The 25,338-nt window shown below is 34.1% G+C and overlaps 1 long non-coding RNA gene across 1 annotated transcript in view; it reads right to left on the reverse strand.

Annotated features, from left to right (window-relative positions):
• Positions 1 to 25,338, reverse strand: part of LOC147074621 (uncharacterized) — a 262,214-nt gene that overhangs the window by 166,901 nt on the left and 69,975 nt on the right. The window contains exon 2 of the long non-coding RNA XR_015070284.1: positions 9,744 to 10,072. This is a non-coding gene — a long non-coding RNA (uncharacterized LOC147074621). The remainder of the gene's footprint in view (positions 1 to 9,743; positions 10,073 to 25,338) is intronic.

Consider the following 25,338-nt stretch of genomic DNA (forward strand, 5'->3'; position numbering starts at 1 on the left):
TTTTTGGATGTTAAATGTGATACCTACCTGAACTGAAAAAAATCTTTTGCAAGTTCATTTGGGTATTTGGTCGAGCGAGTCATCTTATATTGTTAATCTGTTTTCGTGTACCATTTGAAGTATTATTGTGGATTAATCTCTGTGACCTCTGAATAAATACTAAAATTGGAAGTGTCAGTTACTATTTTATAAATAATAAAACATACTATAGATGTAAGATTTACACTTTAAATCTTAGACTATAGATACATCCTTTAAATATTTCTTTTTTCTTTTATACTGGGTACCTAATTGCTCAAAAATACATATTGTTATTATCAATACATTCTAAATAATCGAGTATTTAAGGGGATACTACGCATTCCCAGCATCTATGAACTGCACGTTACTGGTGCACATATTCACCAAGTTTTTAATATTATTTTCTGTTGTCCAACTTTTATCTACCGTTAAGTAAAAATATTCACAGCGGAGATGTATATTCGAGAGAGGTTAATTCGAGGGGATTCAGATGGATATTTTTTAAAATATGCAGTCGATTTAATTTTCGAGATAATAACAGGAAAAAAATCACTAATTCGATACAATATGCGCAGTGCGGGAGTGTCTGATCATTCTGAATAGACGATATTTTTTTTACTATTATCTATTATGGCTTCGTTTACGCAGTGTTTAATAGTTTGAATTTTAAAAACAAACCATTACCATTTGCAATTTGTATTATTATTGCAATGAAAATAAATACCTACGTATCGCATAACTTACAAAGTTTAGTGTGTACTGTCAGATCTTAACAGCCTACCTCTACCCCTCGCCATTGGTACAAAGAGCCTACTTAGAGTCTACGTCTACGAGTACACGTCACATGGAAAGCATTGTGCCATCGCGTTCAACTGTTGCAAGTTTTCAATGGAAGGGAACGAGATGGATGCTGAAGCGGGGGGGATACCGGCACGCCATCTTATAGCAGACAGACTTCTAGTGACGATAAAGGTGAATACGCCTCGGTTTAAAGCGCGGGGATTCATTCATTCCCTTCAGTGCTGCCAATCGTACTATAATTTTGGTTTGCGTACTATGTACGATATAAAACAGGTATAGTACGCCCAAAATACTATAATTTTGAATATCGGAAAAAATATGTAAAAAGTACTAAAATTTCGATATTTCCGTTCGATAAATTGGTGCAAAGTAGGTACCTACTATAATTTCGCAATATAAGAAGATTTGTAGAACTTGTTGAATGTTGTGAATGAATGTATAAATGTTGAATTTATCGGTAAGTCGGTAGAGGTACCTAAATAAAAAGGGGTCTCGGAGTTTTTCAAATTCTCCGTTATTTTTTTTCTGAGAAATAAAAAACCTATACATTTTCAACAGATGACAATGTGTACTATATTTTTTCCCCAAATACTATAATTTTGGAGGCTCTGTACTATAATCCCACTTTGAAAAAATGGCAACACTGATTCCCTTATTTCTGTGGCAGATCTAATTATTAATTTGGGGGTATAGACGTGGCTGTCCTATATAATTATGGTAAATTGGAAATGGGCATTTTCTTTCTAATCTAGATAATATAGGTATATTATGTAGGTATGCACTACATTCGATATGTTCATAAAGTACTTATCAACAGTCGATTATTACTCTAAAATTGCTGCAATTTAATTCGAATTTAAAAGATTAAATCAAATCGGGTACGAATTGTTATTCGGCGACTCGCCACTTTCACTCTCCTCATGAATATTACAAAAAGCCGATTTGCTTCGCGAAAGTAGTTCGTGGGGTGGGGTCAGTTTTCGTGGAATCGGCCCCCGCACAGTTCGCCCTTGAAAGTTCACGACAACATTTCGGAGGGTTGGTTCTGGCAATCGATAAACGTGAAACCGGATGGGGTAGGGGTGGAATTTGTATGCACCGCGTGAAATAAAGTCCGTAATAGTGCGCTTTTCTTGGATGCGGGGGAGAATATTATTTGGAAATGGATGATCGATGAAAAAATGTCGCGCCAATCCTATATGCTGTAAAGATTCAAATCATCATATTATACTTCCTGAAACTCTTTGTATTGTGAATTTATTATTTGCATTAGTGAGAAATATTTATGATAATATAATTTTGTGTTAATAGGTACCTTTGTTTCTGTGCTATTCTTTGTCATTTAGGGACCTGCTGTCATACGAGTGGATGAATAATAATTATTGTTGTCCATTAGTATTAATATTTATTTAAGAGAACTAAACATTGTGGACATAACAAATCTATATTCAAGACGTTCACAACATGAGATTTACATTGTAACAAATATTACCCTCACAAGAGAGAGGAAGAGAATATTATAATATAAAAAAACATAAGTACAATTTTATAAGTACAGAAAAATAAATTTTGAAAACAGAAAAATTAAATTTCATAAATTACATAGCGCGTCACCGAAAATGTCTACGTCTTTGGTGAGCGCATTGACTAGTCTTGTACCCGTCGCTAATGGTGCCTGATAGGCTTGACACGGGGAAACGGTTCCGATCCAAAATAAATCAAGGCTGCGACCACGTAGGTAACTGACAGGCGCAGGTAAATTCCAACTCATTAGAACACCAGGATTGGAAACTATCCCTGAAAAATACGGTTGTCAGATATTAGATCTATCCGTCAGAATGATAGAAATAAAAAACGAACAGAATTTAATATTTTAGAGATAAAATATTTCGAGCGCTGATAATAATAATTGTATAATGATTTCTAGAAATTATATGTATTTGGACGTAGACACTTGCGGAAAATCTTTGTCCTCACTACGAGAACGCCATCTGGTAACAGCTCTACAAACTCTTGCGAGTGCCATAAAACCACGATTTCGGTGGTTAATTGACCAACAGAAAGACTGTCGGAGTAATCAAATGGAGTATGAGAGTGTCATACTGAAAAGAAAGAAGAAGTCTGCTCTCTCCACCCTATAGCGCAGGGGGGGGGGGGGCAAACTGCGGCCCGCCGGGTATTTTTTTGCGGCCCGATATCATTAATTGTACTTCTGATAACGAATAACTTTTTTATATATTTTTTAAAAAATATTGACAACAGATTAAAATTTGTTTAGCAACAGTACGCGATCTATTTTAATAGATGTTGATAGTGTACCGACAGAGCTACAACTTGAAATTATTGATCTGTAGTGTGACACTGATTTAAGAGAATTGCATCGTTGTGAAGAAATCTCCAAATTTTACAATGCCCTTAATTCAGACAAATTCGACCAACGTAAAGATTATGCAAGAAAAATGTTCGTTATTTTTGGATCAACCTATATATTATGTGAACAAACATTTTCGATCATGAACCTCAATAAAAATTCTTTACGATCAAATATCTCCGATGCCCATTTACAAGCAGTTTTGAGAATATCAACTACAAAATTAACACCTGAATTTAAAAAAATGTACAACAGTTTCATACTTCTCATTATTTTTTTTGTAATGTTTATTTTTCGTGATAATAAATAGTGTATATCTAAAAATGATTTTTACTTGCGGCCCGCCGCTCATTTTGAATTCTTGAATTTGGCCCTCCAGCCAAAAAGTTCGCCCACCCCTGCTATAGCGCCATATAGAAGAAATAAATTAAATCGCAAGCTATACCTAGTACAAAATATCACAGAAACAAAGTCTATTATTTTTTTCGAAAATATATAATATCGAAATTTAGTTAGATTCCTGAATGTTCATTTTACAGAATTTGAAATGTTCCATTTTATAGAATGTAAAATGTTCCATTTCATTTTTATTGTACCTATATCACACGAAAAGATATTATCATTTTTCAGAGAACATACCAATTTTATTATAATATCAGTGGGTCTATTCTATGCTTATCGACCGCTAAAGTGATAAAGTGATAAATATTATCAAACTTAGGGTAGGTTTGTATCAAAATATTAGCACTTATTGTAACAATTACACGAAGCTGGTTTTTATTGTTGCAATAAGTGCGATATTTTAACAGCAGCAAGATATGTGCTGTTAAAATATCGCACTTATTGCAACAATAAAAACCAGCTTCGTGTAATTGTTACAATAAGTGCTAATATTTTGATACAAACCTACCCTAAGTTTGATACTATTTATTAATTTAGTGTTCAATAAGTATAGAATAGACCCACAGGGACGATGAGACGATGAGAACACTTTTATGTTTTCAAAAATGTGTTACATAAACTGACTTAGTAATGGTTTCCATTTTCTTCATTCATTGAGTATATTATTTTGCAGACTAGTGCCTACCTAAATCGTGTTTTTTTTATAGTTTTAACGATATCAATAATTTCTACAGAGACGTTGAATTATGGGCCGCCGAACTGTCTAGGCTAGCCGGGGTCTCTCAGACGGCAAAGTAATAGAAACAGGGGTGTTCAACTGCTTTGTATTATTAATATTTTATTTTATTTTTGACTTCATTATTAATTGTTACATCTCAAGCAATGCGTACGCAGTAACGTTCCGTGGTGATAATCATGGCGTGCGGTGCATAGAGGCGACACATAAAGGACGGCGCATGAAGGAACGGATACAAATATTACATCTTTTGAGAATAGTACTACCGGTTTTCCATGAAGTACCAAGTAGACGATACTTCAATTCCATAAAATTCAATAAAATTCTTCTTCCAGTGTTTTCTCCTACTGTAAGTTGGCGATCGGCAGCTGACTTTTAGAATTAACAGCGCGAGCGATTTCACAAGCTAATTCAAAAACATGTTAGGTACGTATTGCGATATTGAAGAAAATTGATAATGACTAAAATATTACAAAACAATTATTGTGCAGTGACCACTTTTTCAACACGAATAACGTTTAGTAATATGGACTGAAGTGTCTCCTTTGGAATTTTAAATAATTCTAGTTTGCTCTAGTTCCCTCATATAATATATATATATATATATCAGTGGCGAAGGGTGGAGGTAGGCTGTTAAGATCCACCATAAATAGTGCACATTAAACTTTGTCAGTCATACGTATTAGTTTTCAATGACATAATAATACAATTTACAGATGCTGTTGCTAGTTTTTTTTAAATTTCAATTAAATCCTGCAAAACCAAGCCATAAAATATAATAGTCAAAAAATACTCGTCCATCTAGAAAATATCGAAAATTACACAATTAAATCATAAAAAAACTTTGGATATTTTATAGATAGAATAATATTTGTTTTATATTATAGTTTGGTTTACGCAGGGCTTTATGAATTTAAAAAATGAACCAACAATATGTATCCTTAATCCAATGAAAACAAATTAGTATTGGTGTATTTTGTCGCATTGGCCAAAATACACCAAAACTATTATGGTTTGGTTTAGGCAGGGTTTAATTGAAATTTAAAAAAACTGTAAATTGTAGTCTTATTTCAATAAAAATAAATATGTATGTCTAACAAAGTGTAATGTGCACTATTTATGGTGGATCTTAACAGCCTACCTCCACCTTTCGCCACTGATATATATATATATATATATATATATATATAGGGACTTATATATTATCAGCACACGAAATGGAATATTTTACGAACCGGAGCGCTTGATAATTTTCCGAAAATATTAACATATTTATCTAATTAAATGTTATGTATATTTATAAAAAAAACAGTGTGTTGGATTTTGTATTATAAAGCCTACATACATAAGGCGGTAAATTTAATTTTTCCACGAGATGGAGAAAAATACACAGGTTAAAGCTCGATGACAGATAAATCAAGATGGCGGCCAGAATGCCTGCAGAATAATTAGTGTGGTCTGATTTGATTGATAATAAATAACAATAAGTTTACATGTGTATTTTATAGTGCTTAACATAGTCCAAAGTTAAAATAATTCGAAACTGATAAAATACCAATATGGCGACCAAATAATATCAATATTAGTCCAGACAGATATCTACTCCAATTGTATTAACCTCGATTTAATGTTTGCCGCTGTATCCAGGATAAACACATAGAACCGAAGTTTTAATTAAATTGTTATTGAGTTAGTACGAGATCTATACGATTCCAGAAATTATATCAGCTGTTCTTAATATCGTGGAATTAATTCATCGATTTTATAACCCTGCAATGGCCGTGCGTACAGTTTTATAGGGGTGGGTGTTCCTCACCCCATGCCTCTAGCACTGTTCCGCTAACGAATATTTATGAAACGAAGGGTGCATTTCCAAGCAGACCAAATTCTCAGAATCCATCGCTAGAGTTTCGCAATAAAATTGTATAAAACAATCGGAAAGCTACTTGAACCAGTAAGCTTGCTACGTATTATTGAAGTGCTAGTCACAGTGGATGTAGCGTCTGATAAATAACAATCCTTCTCATATGGATATCTGGTTCTAACAGTACACACAAATTTCATTAATTTGTAAAATTCTACTATCGCCAGTGTTTTGATGGATATTGCCGCAAACAATGTATTAAGTAGATATAGTATTGTAGCGTCTCTACATAATTTTGAAAAAATCTTTTTGACATCCCACAGGAATCGAATCTGCATCTCTTGGGTTTCGCGCCCACGCACATAGGGCACTATGCTAAGCCAATAGTAGCTCAATTTAGAAAGCGCTTCAGAGAGTATTGTAAGAGCCATTAGTTAAAATTTGTCGTAATTAAGTATGGTACCTTCTTTGGGACGCTCAATCTGCCTACCCCCACGGGACGTCACTGGATGAGAACACTTTTATGTTTTCTAAAATGTGTTACATAAACTGACTTCGTAATGGTTTCCATTTTCTTCTTTCATTGAGTATATTATTTTGCAGACTAGTGCCTACCTAAATTGTGTTTTTATAATTTTATCGATATCAATAATTTCTACAGAGAGAGAGAAAATACATTATAACCAATAGAAAACATCTTATTGAAAAATGTAAGACACCCCACGGGAATCGAACCTGCATCTCTTGGGCTTCGCGCCCACGCACATAGACCACTATGCTAAGCCAATAGTAGCTCAATTTAGAAAGCGCTTCAGAGAGCATTATAAGAGCCATTAGTTAAAATTTGTCGTAAATAAGTATGGTACCTTTAGCATAGTGGTATATGTGAGTGGGCGCGAAACCCGAGAGATGCAGGTTCGATTCCTGTGGGGTGTCTTACTTTTTTCAAAAAGATTTTTTCTATTTGTTATTATGTATTTTCTCAGAAGTGTTTTCAAAATTATGTAGAGACAGTTATGAGACCTACCGTTCTGTAATGTAAAATCATCTACACTTGGATCCATCCTGTTACCTGGACTGGGACACTGTAATGTTAGTTGTTTAATACATTGTCAGTGTCGCCATATTTTTCTATGCTGATTATAGTAGGTACAAAGGCGTAAAAACTATAGTATTTCTGTAAAAAAATATAGTACATGAACATTTTTCGGCTAGAATTCTTTAAAATTATAGTATTTCACATTTTTTGCAAAATCAAAATTATAGTATAGTACTATAATTATAGTACAGTTGGCAACACTGTACCAGGTAGACGCTTGAATACTGCAAACTTTTATATTGTGCCACGCAGGGGTTCATCGAGATTTTCTAAAATGTTTCAAGCGTTCCATAAACCAAGGTGTGGGTATTGATAGCACGCCACTGTTAAATATTGTCAAAATTGTACACTAAACACAATACGCTAAATTCAATTAAATTCACTTGATTGTCTTGATTTACTGTCAATAGAATATAAAATGTTAAGCATAATATATTTTTAGTCAATTTAATAAAAAAAAGTTCGTTTTGGGCACCAGTATGTATTTTCTACGAAGTCGTTAACTTACTGAATTAAAATACAATCGTGATACAAGTAAATGGACGAATTCAAAACGTTAATCTAATATTCAGTAGGTATACACTTTACTAGTTGGAAGTTGGAACTAAGGAAGGGGGCGAAAGATCTAGAAAGGGGTCGAAATAAATGCGTGGGTTCTTTTAGGGTTTGCGGAGGAAGTTCCGTGTAATACTATATTATAAGTACATACCTATCATTCTATATAATATAAGATACAGTATAGATTTAACATATTAGTTTATCTATTTTCTTGCTAATTTACTCAACCTACCTATAATCTAAAACCATACTCAGATTATATCAAAATAATTGTTATGTTACGCTTAGCTATCTAATTGCAAAACGTGTCATACCTGGTAAAATTTAATATTTTCAACTTACCCTAACATTAATTTATTATTATATCAAAGCAAGTTTTAATAATATATCTATGTAATAATAGTATTTTTCTTTATATTATATAGGTATATTAAATCCAGTTGATGAGAGTGATGTGTTAAAATTTATTAAAAAACTAAAAAATACTCACTCTTTGGGACCTGATAACGTCCCTACATTTTTTTTAAAGGGGTGTGTTGATTTTGTCCAAGGCCCACTTGCATATATTTATAATCTTACAATGGAGACAGGTATCTTTCCGGAAACGTGGAAGATGTCGAAGGTTACTCCAATCCATAAGAGTGGTACAGAGTCATCAGTGGAAAATTACAGGCCGGTAGCTGTTCTCTCTGCACCAGCAAAAGTTCTTGAGATGATCATGAACAACATGATTTCTCCAAAAATTGAGTCATTTATAAGACTTCTCGAAAGCATTTGACAAAGTCGATCATGATGTCCTGATGGAAAAACTCCAACTTATTGGATTGTCTGATCGATTTTTGAAGCTATTCGGGAGTTATTTTAGGAACCGTCAACAATACGTATCGTACGGCCTTTATCAGTCACAGACCTTTAACACATTTTCTGGTGTCCCTCAGGGCTCAAACTTAGGGCCGTTGCTGTTCACGATTTTTATAAATGACATAGCATTGGTAATAAAAAATGCTATGTTTTTGTTGTTCGCTGATGACTTGAAACTCTTTTTGGAAGTTGTCACCTTGGACGATTGTCGTCAGCTCCAACTTGATATAGATAATATATTAGATTGGGGCAGGCGTAACAAACTAGAATTCAATATTGATAAATGCAATCTTTTGTCGTTTACCAGAGCCTCAAAAGTGTTGTTTTTCCAATACTCGATGCATGGCAGAGTTCTGTCACGAATATCATCTGTAAGGGATCTTGGCATTACGTTTGAGAGTAAACTGACATTTATTAGCCATATAGTTACCATTTGTAACAAGGCGCTTAAAATGTTGGGCTTCGTCATGCGTACTTCCCGGGTCTTTTCGGATGTTACGGTATTAAAACTTTTATTTAATTCTTTAGTTCGAAGCAGACTTGAGAGTGGGTCTATTGTTTGGGCACCGCATCAGTTGAAGTATGGCCTTATGGTGGAGAGGGTTCAGAAGAAATTCTTGAGACTCCTTTATTTGAGGTTGTACGGATACTATCCGTGGCTTTATCCAACTGACTTTCTCTTAGGCATGCTTACATACTGCAGTTTGCAATTTAGAAGAAATCTTTATTTAGCTATGTATTTTTTTCGACTTATACGAGGTATAAATGAGAACTCTGCCATTCTGGGCAGTGTTGACCTGTGTGTCCCTGATAACTATCTTAGAAATAGAGAACATCAGTTGTTTATTCTCCCAAGGTGCAGAACCAACCTGCCACTGGTAATGCCAATTGGGAGGGCGATAACTATGTTCAACGAAATTGCTTCGGGTGTTGATATATTCCACCTACGTGAGGATGAGTATAGGTGGACGTTATTTTATAAATTTTTAAAATAGGGTCTGCTTAACTCATCCGGTGTATTTCCATGTACCTATATAATTAATATTTTGTATGTACATATTTGTTTAATAACATATTATCTATCTCTTTTTTATGTCATGTTGTGAACGTCTTAAACTTATAATTTGTAATGTCCACAATATGTAAAAATAAATAAATTGAAATTGAAATTGAAATTGAAATAACATCTCAAAAATATGTGAAATGAAAATGTTCAACAAAAAAAAAAAAAACAGCTTACGGTGTATTGAAAACATGTGTTATTAAAAATCTAGATAGAATAAAATTAATAGAGATACGACAATGTCAATATTAAATGTTATATTTTTTTCTGAATGGTTAATTATATTTGTCGATGTTCTGTTTTGTCATTTTTCTGCTTTTTATTAGGTACAACGTTTTTAATAGCTCGTATTCTCGTTTGTTCGGTGGTTGTTTGTCCAGTACAAATCTTGCAATCGATTTTTAACTATCTTCCCGACTAGCTAGACATTTGAAACTTTTATAATATATTAGAACACGATGCCAATGCATTCTTTTAATACTTTTAGACATCTTTAAGCAGAATTGAATTCATTTTCAGTTAATTCTGTTTTGTATGGAAAGTTATTTCAGAAAAATCCGTAAAAAGTAAAAGACTATTATTGGTTGCTAAGGGGGTGGTCCTAGCAACTAAATTATTAATATATATGTGCGTTACTATGGAAATCAAAATGAAATGTCAAAATGATATTTCAGTATTCTATATTTTGTTTGTTAGTTTGTTTACTTCATATCAAGTACAAGTTTGAGCATATTGAGTATAATAATTCAACAGAAAATTTAAAAACTTTGTACATAAAAAGTTCTTTTTATCTTGTAATTATTCATGTTCTGTTTTGTCACCTTTCTGTTTCTTCATGTTTTTTTTAATTTATTTATTTATTTATAAAAATAGTATTACGGCATTACAGCCATTGGCCAATGCGCCATAATACATAATAAATACAAATATATAAATATATCCTAATTACAAATAACAACTAATATAACAAGAAAGTGGAAAAGACAGCATGTGTAAATATTAAAGAAATATGATAATATATACAATTATAAATTTAACCTATTTAATACGTCCACAAACATTATATAGTTAATAAAAAACAAATCCACCTTTATGGTGCCATCAAATAAGCTAATTGCACGATACACAGCATCATGAAACATAACATCTGTCCTGCGACGAGCTATCTTGAAGACCGTGGAGCTACGAGTTATATTGGTGGGAACATGAAAATTAATATTTGCCAGTATATACGGATTGTAAATGAACCCACGAAGAAGTAAAAAGAAATGCTTTAAAAGAACGATCACTTCGGGTAGACAGGGATTGCATTGATAGCATACCCAGAAGAAAACGAGTCGGGAAATTCATTTTATTGTTATTATCATAAGGAAAGAACCCGTATGTTCTTAAGTAGAGAAATCCAAGAAATCTATTGTGGACTCGATCCAACTTAATTGTGTGTATGGACCTATTAGGACTCCAAATAATGCTGGCATATTCAAGAATACTCAACACAAATGATACGTATAATGTACGTAGCACTCATACGTTTTCGAATGAATGTTCTGTTTTATTATGTTTTGTTTTATCCAGTTACCCATGTCTTATATGCGTACAGTAAAAACAAAACAATGATTCGGTTGGTCGATGGTGTGCGTGCGGATGTTTAGCCCTACTAGTGGTACTAATTACCTGGCAGCCGATGTACTCGTAGCGCTGGCGACGGTATACGTATTCGTACGCATACAATCCACGGACCGAATCATTGTTTTGTTTTTGCTGTACCTATGTGATTACGGGAAGTAGAGTATATGCTTCATAGCTTTGCGCTCCGGCTCTAGGATGAAAATGATGTAAGTACTTAATATATTCTAAAAATATATTTTTTACATAAATATTATCTGTCTATTTATTTTTTACTACACATATTATTAATACAAGTAAATGTCATTTGATCTAATTGTATGCGAGGTAATCAGGCAAAGCGGCGTATCAGTATAGTAAAGAATGCATAAAAGTCCAAAATTATAAAACGTACACTCTGTACGCATAGGCACACTTTGCGAGCCTAATAGGTATAATAATAAAAATACATAGACAATATCAACCAGCCGAGTCCACGAAAGCAATCACCTGATTGCAATCAGTTGACAAGTTAAAATATTCACCCTTCATTATTAACTAGCTCCCTTTTTATTAGAATTGAATGTACTCGCGACAATGGTTGCTAAAAATAGATCGACGCATTAAAAAAGGTAGAAAGGTAGATGGTGGTAAAATGAAATATTTATCAATGAAATGATGGCAAACATAAATAAATACTGTAAATATTAAGGCCATGCATTAGTTGAGGCACGGTCTAAAAAGATCGTCGCTAGGCGATGCGCGGATTGCGGGTGAAAATGACGCCTGTCAAACGAAATATTAATTGTCATATAAATCCAACATACGTCCATTTTATGTTCTGTTTATTGTTCTATTAGTAACAATAATAATATATTCATTGACATGTTTTCTTTTTAAAGTAAATGGGTAACGTTTTTAGTCATCTTTACACGATTTTAGAATTAATTGACCCGTCGCCATCACGCAGCAAAGTGACGTGTTCCTGGGTCAACATTCTCTCAGTGAATGGCAGCGAGTCCAAAATTTCGTCGCCCGTACAGTTGAAAATTATTTGGCGTTTCACTGATGCGTCACCTTAAGTAAAATATCAATATAAATATAGCAGTGGCGAATGGGTGTTTGTAGAAGGTAGAAAGCCCTAGGACAGTCATATTTACAGAACTTGAATTTGAATTTTGTTAATCTTCAGTATTTTTTTACAACGTTTTTATTAGGTCGTATTCTTATTTGTCCGGTACAAATCTTGCAATCGATTTTTAACTAACTTCCCGACTAGCTAGACATTTGAAACTCTTAAAATATTGCAGAACACGATACCAATGCATTTTTTTTAAATACTTTTAGCCATCTTTAAGTATAATTGAATTCATTTTCAGTTAATTCTGTTTTGTATGAAGAGTTATTTCGGAAGAAATCTGTAATCCAATCCACTATTATTGGTTGCTAGGGGTCGGGGGTCCTATCAACTAAATTATTAATAATACTATATACGTACGTCACTATTGAAATCAATATGAATGTCAAAATGACATTTCGGTATTATTTCTATCAAGTGCATTTTTTTTTGATCGTTTAATAAGCTAGTCAAGTCAAGTTTATAATATGATTCAACAGAAAATTTAAAAACGTTGTAAGTATATAAAAAGTTCTTTTTATCATGTAATTATTATTTATTTTTTGACTATGTCTGATCATAATATGGGCTTTAGAGGTTTGTATTATTAGATTTTTGTTTTTACGAGATATTGATTTTAGTCACTTGCTCAACCTATTAGGTTCATACTCTGGCTCCAAACACACATTGAAAACAATACGTGTATTTGTCATACCCAAGATTCAAACCTTAGTCGCTCGGCTATCGTGGGCGTATTTTACTGTAAAAAAATATTATAAGTATTTTACCTTTTAATAATAAGTAGATGATTCATGAAAAAAAATACATATAAAAAATAATGCCCAACAATGTTCAAACTGGGGCTAGAAAATTTTACTGTCTTAGTTCATCATTTTGACGAAGGGACCATTTTGCATCGAATCCAGCGCGAAAAAAATATGTTTATAAAGAATGTATATAAGTACTTCTACAAAAATACATCACAGTACCTAAACATGTCAGGTTTTTATAATATAGCCTCAGGTTTCTACATTGTGTATGTATGAAACCACGGCCAGCCTCGAACTAACAACCTTTCAGTTAGCAGCCAAATAGGTACTATTGTTTCAAGTTGACAGGCCATCCGAGTAAATCGCTCAACTCTCATGACAATTACCAAATAGGTATTTTAAAATATAGTAGATTGTGCATTCAAAGAATAAAATACAAGCCATACCTAATACATGTTACCTATTTGAAATATAATATAGTCTTTTACGTATACAAATAATGTGTCACAGAGACTATGGAACAGACGAATAACTGTGGGTATACGGATAACGCTCTCTTCTTGGTCGTGCACGAATGGCTGAGGATCGTGACCACATTTAAGTTTCGCCATCCTTTGAGCGACCAAGACTTTCCATCCTTCTCGATCTTCCGCTTCTCTCAGAGCAGAATGGAAGGTGCCCCCAGTCAGCTCTTTCACTTGGTCGCTCCATCGCTCAGACGCTCTTCCTCTGCTTCGCCTTCCCTGGAGACTACCCAAAACTACCAGTCTCTCCAGGTTGTCCGGTCCGCGCCTGACAATATGTCCAAAAAACTGCAGAATTCTTCTCAGACATATCGTCGAGAGCAGTTCCTTTATCTTCAGTCTCTGGATGATTGACTGGTTCTTCCTGTGCTCCGTCCAAGAAATCCGAAGCATTCGGCGCCAACACCACATCTCAAAGGCACCAATTGCCTTCCCTTCACTTGCCTTCAGGGTCACTAATGTTTGCACAAGCATCATTTTTGTGGCAATCGAAATTCCCCGATCCTTCCATATAGTGGTAAGCCGGTAAGGCGTGTCATCGCATCGCATCGGATAACGTTAGTGGAAGTGAAAATGAGATAGTTTACACTACAGTGCATATTTGCTATAATAGTTATATTGTTATGAAAATAGAGAGAAAAGCAAATAATTTCACACACATTATTTGGGAATGGGACGATTTGGCACCGCGAACTGGCCTCCGCCGATTGGCCTCCGGTAATTGGCCGCCGGTACAATCGGACGCCGGCCCAAATGGACGCCGACCCAATTCGACGCCGACCCAATTGACCTCCGGGAGGATTGGACGCCGCACAGTTGAATTAAATGCGCAAAGGAATATACGTACGTTACGATTTGTTGGAGTAAATAAGCAAGTCAGTTTAATATACTTCTATCTTCCAGTAGTTGTACCTTATACATTTCGCGCTTGACACGTTTTTAATATAGATTGAGAATAATTATTATGCCTTATGATGTTTATTAAAAGAAAATAATTCTTCCCTCGCTAAAACTTAAAGATGTGCATAATCAATTAATTTATTGTCTATACATGGCTACTTATTTATATTTACAACAAATATTAAAAATAATGTTATATGTTAGAATGAAAATTACATTATATTTCAGCGTTTTATCGACTTAATATTATAATAAAGCTTAAACATGTAAGTATATTATTATGCATAAATGCGTATATTAAGATAGTATGAAATTACAAACAAAATATTAAGTAAGTTATCTGCTAAGTATAAATGTTTCAGTAGTTTGATTGATAAACTACTTAGGTACTGGGTGCCGGACGAAATCCCGAAAGCCGAAATCCTGAATACCGAAATCCCGAAAAATAAAAAAAATACAAACATCAATAATTGCGCAATTTTTGCAAGAGAGACAAAAACCCATTTTTTGTGGAAATACAAAAAAATGTAAAATACAAACATCAATAATTGCGCAATCGTGAGCGCAATATTTTCAGTAGAGACCATTTTGTGGAACGAATGGATTTTGTGCCCTTGCAAAAATTGCGTCCTAGACCCCATTATTTTTGTCATTATAATATAATTTGATAGATTCTTTAAAAACCTCGATAATTTTAAAGGATAGGTACTTACTCAAAAGTTGATTTCTTCGACACCTTTATTTTAATGTATATAATTATTTACCTTTTGACAGTTTCTAAAACGAGTATTTTCCGACTAATTTTCTTCAAGGCTGCCCGCCTTTCATTCTCTTGATGCTCGTAGGTCACTTCTGCTCTTATACCTGCTCTCACGTGGTATAGTTTCCAATCCCGATATTCTGGAAAATTTTAATTTTTATGCACCCGTCAATTACATGTTTTAGGTGAAGGCTGTTTCCTCAGGCCAGGCTCACCAAGTACCAACCAACAGCGAGGGCTGTGCGGCTGGTCAATGCACTCCCTAGAGATGTAGACATTTTTAGCGATGCAATAATATGTATTTTGTTTTTAAAATTCTATTTTATTGTTTAATTTATATTTTTCTTGAATTATAGTTTTTTATTTTATTTCTTTTGCTATGAAATTATTTTTTGCTTTGTTTACCTGAAATTTTTTTTTGTTGATTTACCTGTAGATACTTTTTATTCAAAATGTCATGTTGTGAACGTCTTGAATTAATAATTTTTATGTGCTCAATATGTCTTTTTTAAATAAATAAATACATAAATAATACGTACAATTAGTTTATTAAGTTTATTTTAACGAGAATATTATGAAGTCTATTATAGATTATGGGGTTAAAGTGTTTTTTTTTAGAATTATTAATAACCATGTTTTTGCTTTTTCGTACAAGATGATTGTTAGTAATTTTGAACAATCACAAACACCTAGGCTTTGAGAAAATCACACAATTATTGTATCCTCACCGGATCGAACCCAGAACTCTCGGGTGGAAGGCCAGCGCTACACGATAGCCACCGGGATGGGGGGGGGTTAAAGTGTTGGGATTTTTTAAGTTTTAGGCAATTTATTATACTGAAGTACGGTTTTAATTAGTTGATAAATAAAATATTGAGAAGGTGAGCGTGTTTATCGATAAAACTTATTCCACAATTTTAGGCTCCTTGAAGTCTGAAGGGCTACAGTAATCGTAGATACAGATCCAGGGTCATTATTTAGCGCTGAGGTGCGTCGGCTAAGCGGCGCCGGCGCCCCCCAGGTGCGACGCCTTTGCCGGGCGGCGTCGCGGCGCCAGGACCCTCGTTACCGGAGGGTTCCAACGACAGGTAATGGGGGAAACCTACAACTACTGCGTTCTGTGTACAGGCAATTATTTATTGGAAAGGATACATATTAGATTGAGGTGGTTTTAAAAAAAGGGTGGGAAATAAATTCACAGCTAATGGAAGGGGGTAGTAAATGGGACGAGAAAGATATTACAATCACAAATGCAAAATTAAAATAATATGTTATGGTTTATTAAACCGGTGACTTGCAACTCCTTGGTTTTCGGTTAGGCAACAAAATACCTATAAATACGTTTGAAATTATTTTTTTAAATATAAATATTCTATTTAAGTAAGTATCTATTTAATTTATTTTTTTAAAAAGAAATTTTATTTTTATAAGAGAACGAACAAATAAGTTTTATAACGGTAATAAATAATTTTCAGAAAATTTGGACTTACCGTAGTTTACCTCTAGACCAGTGATTCCCAACGTGTGCGTACTCCCCACCGGGGGGCAATTTGAATGTTTTGGGGGGCAAAAAGGTCATCTTGAAAATCATTTGACGACGAAGCACAGCACAAAGATCGCACTTATTTTTTTCCGAGTTGCAGGTTGCAGGTGCATGTAACGTAATATACCTACATATTTACTTACGAAAGTTAAATTAAAAATAATATTGCCTATGTGCATTTTTTATTTGAAGCAAATCATTTTTTTTTCAGAATTAGTTAGGTACTTATAAAATTTTGATAGGGGGGGCATGGAGATTTTTGAAACATTGAAGTGGGGCATAACACAAATAAGGTTGGGAAACACTGCTCTACACCTAGAGTACAGAACTATTTATTTTTTTCAAAACCAACTTTTTAGATGTTTCTCATCTATCGTGCACGTCCTGCGAGTCTGCGACTACTTTTTTATTTGTATATTTTTATCTATTTTTTGGGTAAACCGTTTGTCACTGTTCAAATGTTCAACATAACATCAATTTTATGACATATTATGAAAGTACTTTTGCATCATAGTTTTTTTTCAATGTGGCGTGCATGTAGCAGTGTGTAGTTGATAGTAGTTATTTAATTTTCTGGAATGCTTCCTCCCTACAGAATACTTAAATATTTGTTTATAAAATTATAATTGGGGCCAATAAAACCGTCGCCACTCGTTAAGAGTCGTTTGTGGACGCCTGGCGCCAGAATTATTTTAAAAGCAGGGTGGTCGGTGGGAGTCGTTCATAGCAATAAAATTGTCTAAAATACACACATTTTGAAAATAATGTGTATACGTGTATAGCCTCTACGCGCTGTAGAAGCAGAATTTACTAATTGCCATTAAACTTCAAATAAAAAAATATTTAAAAAAAAATTGAATGTAGTTAGGTACCTAACATTATAGGATAATTATTATTTTGTCCAAGTATCAGTGTTGCCATATTTTTCTATGCTGATTATAGTACAAGGGCGTAAAAATTATAGTATTTCTGTAAAAAAGATAGTACAGGAACATTTTTCGGATCAAATCCTTTAAAATTATAGTATTTTGGCATATTCTGCGTAAAATTATAGTATTTTACATTTTTTGCAGAATCAAAATTATAGTATTGTACTATAATTATAGTACGGTTGGCAACACTGCCAAGTATAGATACTTGTTGTCCCAGATAGATGTAGTTTTTCACCTGTTCACCTATAGATGCATATTTGATGAAATTGTAAAGTCTTCAAATGTGACCTCCCACTGTGCCTAAAGCGCAAAGTGTTCAACCAGTGTGCGATTCCCGTAATCACATATGCGTGTGAAACATGGACCCTAAGTAATAAAGAGATCCAGAAACTTAGAGTAGCACAACGTGGTATGGAAAGGTGGATGCTGGGCATAACGCGAAAGGACGAAAAGAAGAATTAGTGGATAAGAAACAGACAAAGGTTTGCGATGTAATAGAGTTCGCTAAATGCATCAAAGGGTAAAGGGCTGGACATTTAGCTCGAAGCAGGGATAATCGTTGGAAAAATCTAGTCATCCAGTGGTACCCAAGAGGTACAAAACGTATGAAATGATAAAGTTCTGCGGAAGTACGTGTCAACGCAACGCACAGGACCGAGAGAAGTGGAATCAGCTTGGAGAGACCTTCATCCAGAAGTGGATAGATACAGGCTGACGATGATGATTATGATTATTATTATTTTGTGTTTTTTTTCCTTTCTTTTTGTGTCATATCAGTTATCGGATATCGACGATTATCTTTTCCCTTGTGTCTCTGCTTCAAATACATACGGAGTGCTGAGCTCAAAGCAGTCTCTGAGACTTTTGAGCCAGGACGTTCTTCTTCTTCCAGTCCTTCGCTTACCAAGCCTCCTTTGAATTCTTGATAAGATACAGAAGTTGATATCTCTTGGAAGTATGCCAACTTTCTAGTTGTTACATTTACTCAGCACACGAAATGGAAAAGTTAACGAACCAGAGCCCTAGAAAATTTTCCAAAGATATTAACATAGTTGTCGAATCTTATGTGTATTTTATAAAAATAAGTCTGTTAGATTTTTTGTTTTATGACCTATCTAGCTCAGACGGTCAAATTATGTTTTCCATGAGACGGAGCGATAATTTTACCAATTCCACGAACCGGAACGGCGCTCCGGTTCGCACCGGTCCATTTTGAGCACTGCATTTTCTGATTTATGTTTTTAAAAGTCAGAGGAAGAGCGTCGGCGCGCTGGAACGACCAAGTGAAGGAGCTGACTGGGAGCAGCAATCAAACAGCAAAGGGGTGGAAAGTATTGGTCACTCAAAGGATGACAAAAAATCGAAACTGGTCACGAACCTCAGCCACGAAGACAAAAAAATGATGCTTTTTATACATTTTTTTTCAATTTAATTAATTATGAAAATTTCATCTGCCATCACTGCAAAACAATCTTTATCATTTTGTAGACTTTTTTATATAAAACAATGTCGTGCTTATTAGGTTTTATAAAAGGTCTTTTATAAAAATATTGGCAATTCCACTGTAAAATTTTTTATAAATAATTCTTCTTGGCCAAAGATCGTAGATAGTCCTAATACCGGCCTAACCAAAATAACGCAGCGAAAGTCTATTAAAACTGCTTAACAATAATGTAAATAAATCTTTCTGTTTCAGGCGTTCCTGATTTGCGTGTGCTGAAACAGTTAGTCCATTATTTGATAGGCGCCACCTGTAGAAGTAAGCCGGCGCCAATACTGTTTCCAAGCCGAGGCGCCACGGCAACGCGAGCGCTACCACTGTATATGAAAATAAGCTTACATGTCAACTAGAATGGGTTGTTAAGATTGAACCTACTCTTATTATTTTATCAAAAACGTTTTTTTTCATTGCCAACATCCCGATGTGGATGGATCCTGGCCGCTCTCCGAAGATATTGTTTATGAGAAATGGATATTGGCCATTTACTAAACATATTAGATACGTGTTGGCCTAATACATACGCGGCCGTCTTTGCATAAGAATTATAACAACATCAACATAAAATATAACTAACGATCTCAGAGGATAATTTATAATATTGAATTAAGATGTCTAACATTATTAAATTATTTGAACAGCCTATAAGAACAGGTCATTTAGTTAGAGATTAGCTGTGGCGTACATAGTAAAAATTGCTGGATTATAAGTAGGCTCATCATAATTTATACTTTACGTATTCAAACGGAAAAAAATCCCTTCGCGATGTGATTACACAGTCTTGTCAGTGGTGCTTGACGAGAAGCTGTCACCTGGCGGAACGTAGGACTTCGCAGTTTGAAAAAGATACTAAGACGATTCTTCAAACTATGAACGCGGCGCTGAGGAAACTGCGGAAAACGTGGTGGTCTTTGATTTGAGTTACTCCATCTCCACCCGCTAAGTATATGGACCCGCGATTTGTCGCCTTCTATGACGCTATAGACGTGTCATGGAATGACAAGATTATAATGCCACACTTACTTGTTCTGAAACGAAGCTGCACGAGACTGATGTGGCAACCATGAATCTTGGTGGTTAAAGATAGAGTTTAGAAAATAAAATAAAATTCTTGATTTGCTCTGCAGTCATTTATCTTTAGTGACATGCTGCACCCGTGTTGGGTTGTCGTGTTTGGGTCAGGAGTTGAAAGTGATGAATCTAAAGAAAGATCTGAATTATTCCGTCCTTCACACATGCAGCAAACTTTTCAAATGCCTAAAAGTTGGCCTTAGTTGATATAGTGATGGTGTGTCTGGTCGTAGTATCCAGCAACACCATCAATGGTGTTATTATGCTTACTGCTAATCAGGGCTCGAAATGGACCGGAACGCACCAGAGCGCCGTTCCGGTTCGTGAAATTTGTAAAGTTATCGCTCCGTCTCACGGACAAAATAATTTGACCGTCTGTAACAGAAAATCTAGCACATTAATTTTTATAAAAGACACATAAAATTTGATAACCTTGTTAATACCCTCAGAAAATTTTCGAGCGCTCCGGTTCGTAAACTTTTTCATTTCTTGCGCTGCTGCTAATGCGTTGTCAGAAAGAGTTTAGGCACATATTTCGAACGGGCACTACAGAAGAAGACTGCTTATGACTCATGCCAATGGATGCATAGACCTGACGGTCTTCGGTAGATATCTCGATTTTGATCGGTCTTCCTCTTTTGTTTTGATGCTCATAATAAAACAAAAGGGGTTATCTTTATTTTATCAGTTGTGTATCGATTTTTAATTAGAAACTTAATAATCTTTAATTGTTAGAGTCTGAACCACCCTGAATTCCGAGACGTTTTGTCTAGTCGCGAAAACAAATAATAAAAAACATGAACACGAAAACTGTTTTTAAGGGAATAATTAAAATCACATCTATTTATAGTTACTGTTATATTATATTAAGTCGTAATATCGATTAAGCATATTATAATATCTATTATTGTTATTGAACTAGAAATTGCGTTTATTATGTGTATTAGCAAATTATTTGCATGCAGCGCTCGAAATGAAAAATTTTACGAACCGGAGGGCTCGATAATTTTACGAAAATATTAACATTGTTATCTAATTTTTAATAAAAAAAAATAGTTTGTAGGATTTTTTTATTATGATGACATATCTCGCTCAGACTGTCAAATTAATATTTTCACAAGACAGAGCAATAATTTTTAGGATTTTATGAACCGGATGGGGTTCCGGTGCGTTTCGGTCCATTTCGAGCCCTGTTTGCATGTTGTTGTTTTAAATGTGTATTTGATCCAGTGCATGGATCCAATGTAATAGGCGAATGGCTAACAACTATTTCTCATAAAAATCTGTTAAAGTCTATAATATCCACAGTCAGTGACGTCCCGTGGGGGTAGGCAGACTGAGCGTCGCTTGGGGGCGCCAGTTACTTGAAGGGCGGCAAATCGAGGGGAGTCATTCAGTATAATATATAGAAATAGGTAATACCTACCTAAACTTAGTAATAACGGAAATATCTTTCCATTAAAAATTGATCTCACTTGTTGGAAACAAAATGTATTAATTAACATAAAAGGTTTAACAGGTCTGATTTTTTTTTGTCGGGTTCGCGATGTCTAGTTTACTTCCGTTGCCCTTGGACGTCACGTACACGATGACCAGCAATGACACTTGCATATTTGCGAATTATAGATAGGTACATACTGACCTAATTAATTTTTCCAAATATTATTGAAAGTTGTCAGGTGTATATTTAAATGTACTTATATGAAAACGTGGACACGCAATATTATCTGTTGAAGTACCTAGAGATGGCATTTAAATTAGATTTAGTGGTATATATTTTGTTAGTAATGTATCCATACAATACATTTCTTAGATAATATTGTCATGAAAGGATGATAAAAAATACTATATTATAAAAATGGGGCGGCATTTAGGCGCTGCTTAGGGGCGGCATTTTGTTTAGGGACGTCACTGATCCACACTATGGAGACGCGTATGCTAGGTACCTACTCTTAGAAACGAACATTTTGTGTACTTGCATGTTTTATACGTTTCATAAGAAACATTAGGTACCTAATGTCTTGATTATAATACAAACATATTATACTTTTTCATTGCCTCTACCAATTATTTAATTATTTACAAGTAAGATAAAAATACGAAAGCCAGTTGCCAATAACCAAGATTTAACTTAGAGATAACTACTTAAGAAGTTTTGGTTTTTGAATTAATGACACTCAGGCCATTACAATGTGCGTTCCATTTACGTGCATGTGTAACCGGACAAACCAGAACATGATAATACGTCGCACATGTATTAGAAAAAAGACATAACTCAAAATTTGTCGATTTTCAGTTATCATCATCACTGTAACCTTGCTAGCGCCATCTACACGTGCGTATATGCTAAAGTAATTTATTTTATTTTTTATCCCTAGATTTCACAAGTGTCACTTTTCCACTGGGCCATATTTGACGTTTTGTGAATTTGAACAGTGACATTTTTTTAGTTGCGTCGATTTTCCAGTACGCATATGTGAGAAATATCTTCAAAACTGTTTTTATTATATTTTTGTCTCATTGTTTTGAAAATACGGAGATTCAAAGATCGAATAAAAATTAAAATGTCTCTCCATATTTAGAACATCTATGGTCTCTCCTGAATAATTGCAAATTTTGAGTTAAGTCATTTTTCTAATACATGTGCGAGATGAATAAATAGAACACGAAGATACAGAATATGATAAAACAGAAAAGTATTACCAATAATACCAATACTTAGTTTATTTTTATTAAGTAGGTATGTACTAAGGTCGTTTAGGAAAGCATACTTATCTTATTAAGGCTATACCTCAGTTGAGGCATGGTCTAACTACTCTAACTTAAAGGTCGTGGCTATGCGATGCGCGGATTGCGGGTCGCGGGTGCAAATGACGCATGCCGAAAGAAATATAATTTGTCAAATAAATCCAAAATGCGTCCATTTAATGTTCTGTTTGCTGTGCATACTTTCAGACACTTTAAAGCGTCATAGATAGCGACCGTGCACATCCACGGCTGTGCATATATGACGGGTGGTGGTGGGAACTTTTTTTTTTGTTCTATTAGTAACAATAATAATATATTCATTGACATGTTTTCTTTATCAAGTAAATGGGTAACGTTTTTAGTCATCTTTACACGATTTAAGAATTAATACCCCCGTCGCCATCACGAAACAAATTGACGTGTTCCCAGCTCGACGTTCTCTCTCCGAATGCCAGCCGGCAGTGTTGCCAAGTCTAACTTTAAAATTTCAGTAGATTTTGACATAAAATTCAGTAAATTTCATAAAATATCAGTAGATTTTGAAAAATGTATATTAGATATGATTTAAAACTAATAAGAATAACAATAACTAATAATATTAATTTATTGTAAACAATGATGATATTAATGGGTAAAATGGCGCTTTTGGGTAGAGTTACAATGCTTTTTATGTCAATTTAGAAGTGTAACACATCAAAAAAGGTCATGCGTAAATCATTTCAAGTTTATTATTAAAAGAATCATCAGTTAATTTACAATTATGGAGAAACACAAATATCAGTAGATTTCTTGAATTTCAAAAAAAAATCAAAAATTCAGTATATTGGCACAGAATATCAGTAGATCTACTGAAATTTCAGTAGACATGGCAACACTGTGCCAGCGAGTCCAAAATTTCGTCGCGCCTATGGTTGAAAATTATTTGCCGTTTCACTGATGTATCGTCTTAAGAATATTATAAAAAAAAAACAAATACATATACCTACCTAGTAACCGTTATGCAGCGATCACATCTATTTACAAAATGATAAATAAGATAATGAAAAAAATTAAGGTAGTACCTATACTGACATATTATTATTACAATTATATTGTAATAACATAATAAGTACCTACTTCACTCCGTGAATGTGGGAATTCCGCTAAAGAATCGGGTATTTTTTTAGTTTAGTTTTCGTTACAAAATAAGATCTCCGGTTATATCTATATTATAGTAACTTTACCATAAGTAGAGTAACAATTCAAAGTATTGTGTTTTTATTTGCAAATTAATTAATCCTATAAAATCCGACCCAGAATTTCATCTTATGGTATTAAAGAAACTATCAAAATAATACTTACCATAGTCCAGTGGTTTCCAAACTGTATGTTACTACGCCTCCCTTTAAAAAAAATCTAATCTTGGCGCCCCCCCCGTCTTTATTCCATTAAATAATACATACATCTTTTTAAATAGCCTACAATGTATGTACTAATACAAAAATGAACAAAATAATTATAAAAATAAACAATAAACAAGGTTTTACTACTTACATTATATTAATTTTTAAATTAATTTGTTTTTCATGCGATGAATGTGCTTGTTTATTGGCGCAATAATTAGTAGTCAATCCAAACTCATCATCGTTCATTGACAAATGGATTCTATCCTGAAGCGGGCCGCCAGGCCAGGATCTTTGGCGGGCCCACCCTTCTATCGCTGAGGTTAAGGGCAGTATAGTGCTGTAATGTAGTGTTGCCTAAATTATACACGGGAGTTATCATTTAAGTTGGTAGGTATATAAATCATCATATCGGTACAATGATGCCAACCGTACTATAATTATAGTACAATACTATAATTTTAATTCCGCGAAAAATGTAAAATACTATAATTTTAAAGGATTCAAGACCAAAAATGTTCCTGTATTATATATTTTTCGGAAATACTATAATTTTTACGCCTTTGTACTATTATCAGCATAGAAAAAGATGGCAACACTGTATCGGTATCACATGAAATTCCAACGCACAACCACACATTTAAAATATTTAATAGCTCCGAAATAAAGCAGCGCGCAGGCGATTTTTTTTACTAGTAATAAAATAATGTGA

The sequence above is a fragment of the Rhyacophila brunnea genome, unplaced genomic scaffold, assembly GCF_057557595.1.
Source record: "Rhyacophila brunnea isolate RB1 unplaced genomic scaffold, BYU_Rbru_1.0 scaffold_16, whole genome shotgun sequence".
Lineage (NCBI taxonomy): Eukaryota > Metazoa > Arthropoda > Insecta > Trichoptera > Rhyacophilidae > Rhyacophila > Rhyacophila brunnea.